Source organism: Cryptotermes secundus, unplaced genomic scaffold (assembly GCF_002891405.2).
Source record: "Cryptotermes secundus unplaced genomic scaffold, Csec_1.0 scaffold253, whole genome shotgun sequence".
NCBI lineage: Eukaryota > Metazoa > Arthropoda > Insecta > Blattodea > Kalotermitidae > Cryptotermes > Cryptotermes secundus.
The window spans coordinates 429,832-437,140 of record NW_019721520.1 but is presented as its reverse complement, the minus strand read 5'-3'; the positions used below and the strand labels follow the sequence as shown (position 1 = coordinate 437,140).

General features: G+C 41.3%; 1 protein-coding gene across 3 annotated transcripts in view; it reads left to right on the top strand.

Moving 5' to 3' along the window:
- The window catches only part of LOC111875430 (hemicentin-2), a 462,602-nt gene that overhangs the window by 138,529 nt on the left and 316,764 nt on the right, over window positions 1–7,309 (top strand). The gene's annotated exons all lie outside the window — the stretch shown is intronic.

Here is a 7,309-nt window from a genome sequence, read left to right as displayed (position 1 = left end):
CATATAGATATTGTGTAAACCGACGTTTCCTAGGAACGTATCATCTCCATCTTCAGAGTATAAGAATCCTCGAGTGATGAACCAGCGTGACCAGGCGACTGCTATAATAACTACTATCATCATTAAAAGGAATTAGATAACAACTAATTTACTAACTCACGGCATAGGGCCGCGCCATAGCTCAAGCTGTTAGTCGTTGGCTTCCAATCGCTGCAGCCAGGGTTCGAGCCCGGGTCTAATCAAGTGGGATTTGTGGTGAACAAAGTGGCGCTGGGGTAGGTTTTCATCGAGTACTTCGGTTTCCCCTGCCAATCTTCATTCCGCCAAATTCTCCATCATCATAATTATCCGGGCAGGTACAATGGGCCAGTCAGTGGCCGACGTGCCGAGTGGACCCAACTGGACTCCACCCCACATTATGCTAATAAAAAAAATCACGCAATTAGATTTTCTTCGGTGTTTCATACTTATTCATCGGTCACAAAAAGTCTGTCCCGCACTGGATACCAAACTTAAGTACAAGGACGATGTATAATGTAGTTTTATACAGAGCTCCCGTCCGTCTATAATACGAGTACAAAGCTTGCGTGTTGTTCTGGGTACGGATGACGCTTGACGAATGACACTGGCACGTATAACTCCACAAATGTACGTCACGTATTGCGCATACATCTAGCTTGACAGCGACTGCACGTAATTTCGTCTACAGAGGTTGCCTTATCCAACGCAGTAGTGTTGTAAGTCACTTAAGTACTCCAGTATAATCAGCAATACCGCAATTATAACGGTCTGCCCTGCGTGTTATTAACAAGAGTACTTGTCAACGTTCATCCCAAGACAAGACAGACGCTCCAGACTAATACATTTTTCCCTGTCAGAATTGTAAATGGCAAAATGCCTTGTGAGACCGTAATTACATCTTGCTCTTCGTACGTACGTTTTTTTTTTTTTTTTAATTTTTAGACTGGAGACTGATGACCATTTGAGTAGCGTAATTAGAAATTATCATGTAAGAAGAGTAGGAAACGTCCAGGATGCTTCTTTCCTAAACAACACGCCTCATGCTACTGACTGCCACAATTGCGCATGTCTGATTTCGGTACAGTGAACTTGGTTCGGTTCCTAGGTAATTTGTTGATGTCGTCTGAATATCGTTAAATATCCTGCTCACAGTAAGTCAGAATATCCACTGTAGAATATTCTCTGCACAATCAAATTAGTTTACTTTGTGGTAATTGAACCGAAATATTTAATACTGCTACTGCAAAATCTCGTTGGACGCAATGCGGGGCTATTTATACACACGTACCTACCTCAAAATTTATACATCCAAAATGAAATTTAATTCTGTCGTCTGGACACAGTACAATGTCAAAAGTGTAAAATAAAAAAAAATTGGGTATAATTTATTGTTTCTTTTCTTCATATCGTACGTAGATTTCCCTTGAAATTTCACTTCTCATGAAGTAAAAATATCATTCAAGGTAAAATGGAAGAATGACGTATTTCATATACTAACCTGATATTCATTTTGCTTCATCGATTTCGGAACACTTCTTCACACGGAAGTGTTATTTCGTGTTATTCCTGCCACTTAACACATTTGGGAACCAGAATTTATTCTTCTTTCCTCCATCTTCGCTCTCACTTTGGAGCATAGAACTGATTTCTCAGTTTCGTTGATCATTCTTACATACGGTAGGACTCCTTGGAAGGGTGATCAGCTCATCGCAAGGCCTCTACCTAAACATACGACACACAAACACAGAATAAACCGTACATACATCAAGCATCCATGTCTTGTGTGGCACCCACGATCCCGGCTTCCAAGCGAGCGAAGACAGTTCATGCCTTCGACCGCTCAGCTACCGTGACCGGCTAGAATTTATTCATAGAAATACCAATACAATTGACACATTTAAAATTTTTTTATGGTTTGTAGCATTTGTATCGGACCAGTATTTTTCGTTATGTTCATTAATGCTATCTTCCTGAAACACGAAATCTTTACACGAATAGTAATCATGCGGCAAGACCTGTTCGGCTCCTTCAAGGGGCTGGTCAGTCCTTTTCTGCTGCTTAAAAAGAGACTTCTTCTATGTTTCACTTTTTTCTCGCATATTTTCTATTTCTTCACTTAACAATCGTCGTCCACATATTCGTAGGATATACCTGGACCCACTCTGAAAGTAACAGAGAACACGAATGATGCACGAGTGACGAAAACTGTGAACCATTAACTTAACAAAATGTACACATGGCCAAGTGCAGAGTCGCCATGTTACCAAGGGCAGCCTTTTCAATTTGGTATATAGATTCAGAATATTTTGTCAACGAAGGCAAGTTGTTTGTGGTACCTAACTGAATTCAGTTCTTGCAAGATCGGATTTGGTCCACGAATAGTGTTCATTACTCGGCCAACATAATGAAAAATGAAAAATTATATCTAAAAATAAACACCACGTGCTGTCACATATTATTCAGTACCTTTATGAGACTATTTCCACTAATATTCTCAGTACCTGATAAGTCTTCTCTGGGTTATACATTCAGATTGGCTCGGAATTTTAAGATATCCTCACAATTCCGTACACTCTAACACTACTGGTAGAACGTATTTAAATAATTAGAATCTATCCCTCTGTGTCTCGACATAGCGGTAACCTGATACATTGCAACGGAACAGCCCAAATTTCTGGCTGAAATATATCTTTGACGTTGCCGTCGGTCCACATAGGTAACCATGCGGAGGCGTAAATGTCAGGTCTGACAGCAAGAACCACTGAGCTAGGCATGTCGAATACCAGGTTAGCTGAATGCTTTTTGACATATAAGGTGCATCGAAATCGGCTACTTCACTATGTAATTTGTTGTTGAATGGCTGTCACTTGACAAATTTCGTCTACTTAATATTTTTTCTGATTATTAACATAAATTCGTATATAAGGCTTGTTATATTCTTACTCGTATGTAAGATCTGCTAAAAGAACTATTTTTTTTCCTTGGCACTACAGCCCCAGTGGGCCTAGGCCTACCTCCATGAACTTCTCCGTTCACTTCGATTTTTCTAGATCTTACACATTCGGTAGGACTCCTTGAGCGGGGTTTGAGCTCGTCACAAGGCTTCTACCTGTACACAAACACAGAAAAACGCACACACACAAACTAAACACCCATGCCCTGAGTGGGATTCGAACCCACGATCCCGGTTTCCAAGCGAGCAAAGACAGTACATGCCTTAGACCGCTCGGCTACTGCGACTGGCAATGTATAAGAATTCAGTTCGTACCTCACAGGAAACAGATTCGAACCTACGATCCCGGCTTCCGAGCGAGCGAAGACAGCACATGCCTTAGACCGCTCGGCTACCGTGACCGGCGAAGGAACTATTACTGATCATAAATGAACCACAGTAGAAATGTGTAGCTACTCAGATTGAGTGCACATGCATGCAACTCCTCTCATATATTCACATATAAATATATTATTCTAGATACAAAGCGAATTTTACAAACATAAATACATTGCATACATCCAAATTCCTTCCCCTTATTTTATTATTATTATTATTATTATTATNGAGGCTATACGTTCTTCCGAAACGTCGGTTCACACGAGATCTACACGGCGCCACATCCCAGAAGACGGCGTCCTTCATAGTCACCGCCGTGAAAACCTCAAATCTTACATAATATAAATGTAATCTGATTAGAATCATCTATTGACATTTTGCTATGGGACACCATATCTCCACAACCATGAGAACTACTGACACGGTGACATTTAATGACATATTCTTATATAAACCTACTAATCATGCATGTGACCCGCGTCAGTGAGTTCACATAGACCTCTTATACAGGGAGGCACTATGGTCGTGTAACCATAGCGACGCGACAAAAATACACACATCCTCAGATACTCACACATATAACTAAATATTATTGTACTGCGACCACGTTAATGGGATCAGAGTATACATCTTCAGATAGTCACGCAGTATGAAAAGTTTAATATAAATTATCTACACTGTGGTTGTGCAGCTATGGCCGAAAGTCTAGACCATCTATTCACGAAATTTCCATGGCAACACCACTTTCTGTGTCGGGCACTTCGTGAGCCACCATAGTGACGTAGTCTGATAGCAACAAAATGGCCGTGACGTCAGTGTCACTGCCGCTGGAAGTTATGAAATATAGCCAGTCTATGCCAGCGTGTAAAGGACATAAGTGGTTAATCAAGCAGAAGCCGCGAGTGAATAATCTTCTCTTACGTCTTCATATTGGCGCAACACAGCGTTTGTGCCCTCTTCACCCTTCACGTGAAGTTCTGTGGCCAGAACTGAAAACACTAGATAGCAGTGTCGAGAAAATTGAAAATGATGAACGCAAAACTTGGCAACAACTGGTACAAGAATATTTTATGCAAATGTTTGTATGCATGCGTGTGTAGTTTTATATGTAGACTTCGAAGCAAAATAATTAACGGGGCGGGAGTTGGAATCAGAGGTGAGTTGCTTTAATGTTCACAGTAGCCACTCCTGTATGAATTTATGAGCTCTTCACACTGCTCAGATATTGTAATCCTGCTTTCGATCCTCGCTGTAGAGAGTTCACTTTACTCTTCCTTCTGCTGCTAATTAATGTCTCATATATGCGAAATCTGAGTTCTCGCGCTTGTGACGTGACTCAGTGAATCCTGGTGGCGGTAGCAGTGTTTCGGAGGAAAATGCTGCCTCCATCCTCAAGGTAGGTTCGTCTGGAACGTTGGAACCCTTCTCCCACATTACATAGTGTCTCATCCCAGAATTCGTTAGTGTAGTTGGTTGAAGCACTATGCTACAAACTGGAAGGTCGCGGGATCGAATCCCGATGAGGTGGATGATTATCAATTTACTTAATCCTTCCAGCCGCACTATGGCCCTGGGTTCTACTCAGGCTCTAACAGAAATGAGTACCAGGAATCGTCTGGGGGTTAAAGTGTGGCCGGCGAGTAAGGCTGATAACCTCACCGCCAATTGTGAGCCGACTGTCTAGAAAATATGGGAGCCTCGATGTCTCACGGCCTGTTGCAGGGGTACTTTACTTTTACTTACTTCCTCATCCCAGAACTCAGTAATTTCCATTTCATCCCTAGTTGTATACTGTTAATATTTAGTATATCAGTTATGTCTTTTTGATTTTTTTTTTACTCCCACTGTGGACAAGTTCTCTGTGAAAAATGGCTGGAATAGGTTGATGTAGCGGTTGCGGTCTAGTCTTGTATTTGAGAGATGACTTTCGATTCTCGGCCGGTACGTAGCATACCCATAGGGTTATCATGATTCTCCTCGGTCCCTGTAAGCGCAAGCTGGGATAGTATTTTGATGACGTCACTTCCGCTTCCTTCCAAAGCCTATCCAGTTCAGTCGTCATGGCATTGGACGCTGTATTGTCAGGATAATGACGTCATAAAGTGTACCACAAATCACACAGCCCTTTGTAATGCAGTTAGTTTAGACATTTAATTGAAGTGAACAGTATGGTTGACACTTGTGTCCCTTTAGAAATTACCGTGATTTGTAAACGTGTTTTGTGACTTTATGAACCTAACGCCATTGGACAGTCATCCTTCTGGAACTCTCTTCCATCACCGATATCGAACATATCGACCCTTTAGGGTTTCATGTTGTTGTAATGCGTAGTGCACTTGTGGGTTCCCAAAACTGTAATTGAGAGTCGAAGCTTTTTACTGACGAGTGTACTTAACAGTCACGTGCACATGCCATGCGCACCTGCAGTCAGCACAGATGCTTCAATATAGGTAGAATTGAAAATTCAGGAATCCAAATGGTTTGTTTTAAAATACGTGGGAAATCTAGTTCACGATGACACGAGAGAGCTTGGGAAAATTCAAGGGCCGATTATAATCAGAATTTTGAAAATGTGGGATTTGTATTCTTTCGTATACACGAGTGGATATAACATATTTTGTACAAAGGTTCCTGTTTTATTTTCTAATTGGGTTTACTGGTGTTTCATGACGCTGTCCTGTTCCCTTTATGGTAGTTACACCACGTAAAGCACGGCCGGCGCGTAAGGCTGACAACCTTACCGCCATCTTTGAGCCGATTGTCTAGATAATCTGGGACCCTCAACGTCTCACAACCCTATGGGCCTTTACGGCCTGGTACGGGGATAGGTTTACTTTTTACACCACGTAGTACAGTATGGATAGATGCTGGAAACATTTTAAATATCTCTCAGACTATACGGTGTCACATACAAGAAGAGCTTTTCCACCTTGAAGATGAAGGCAGTAGGTCCCTCTAAATCTTTGGTTTTATACCACACTATATGCGTCATAACTCAAATATTGATATTGCATCTTTTAAATATGTAGGAGGAACCGATTTTTATGGTGAAAACTAATTGGAGAGCCAGGTGTCATATTGGTGGAATTTCGCTTTTTTGCAGCAGTTTAGCCTTCCACGGTTTCGTCTGCAGATCTAATTCAACTTGAAGCTGACCCATTGCGACTGCTTTAGACTATCACAAAAGGAATATGAAACACAGAGTGAAAAAGCCCCCTATTTTTGTTATTTCTACCGATTAAATGTCGTACCGTGGAACATAGGATCCACAGAGAGTACAGAGTAAATTAAAAACATTGAATTACTTCTAAAATATTTTAGACTATATTTTATTTTTTCCTCCCGCCCCCACTTTGGAACATGGGGCTGATTTTCCAATTTCATTGGTCATTTTTACAGACGGTACTACACCTTGAATGGGTGATCAGCTCGTCGCAAGGCCTCTACCTAAACACAGGACAACACAAACACAGAATAACCGCATACACACACAAAACATACATGCCTTGTGTGGGATTTGAACCCACGATCCCGGCTTCCGGTAATACCTCAGAGTGGTCGAATGTGGCTAGCAAAAACAGTACATGCCTCAGACAGCTCGGCTACCGTGACCGAATTGTTTGATATTAAGCTTGTCGTATTTATTTGTTTCCCTAATATTACGAAGTAACACTTCTTGAAATGAAATTAAGTTGGGAGAAAACACGAAGAAAAGTATTTCAATTGAAGTGACCTCAGCCTAATGGCTTTAGAGTAACAATTTCAGGCCGACCCATTGTTTCATTAAATGGATCTTAGAGGAATGGAATGGGGAGCTTTAATCTTAGATTCATCTAGGGCCAGTGGCGAGCTGTTGTTATCACAGTAATGAACAATTTCTTTATTAAAACCGTCACAACACGANATAGCCGAAACATGTAGCAGAGCCAAACATGGCACTGACCTTAATATAGTTGT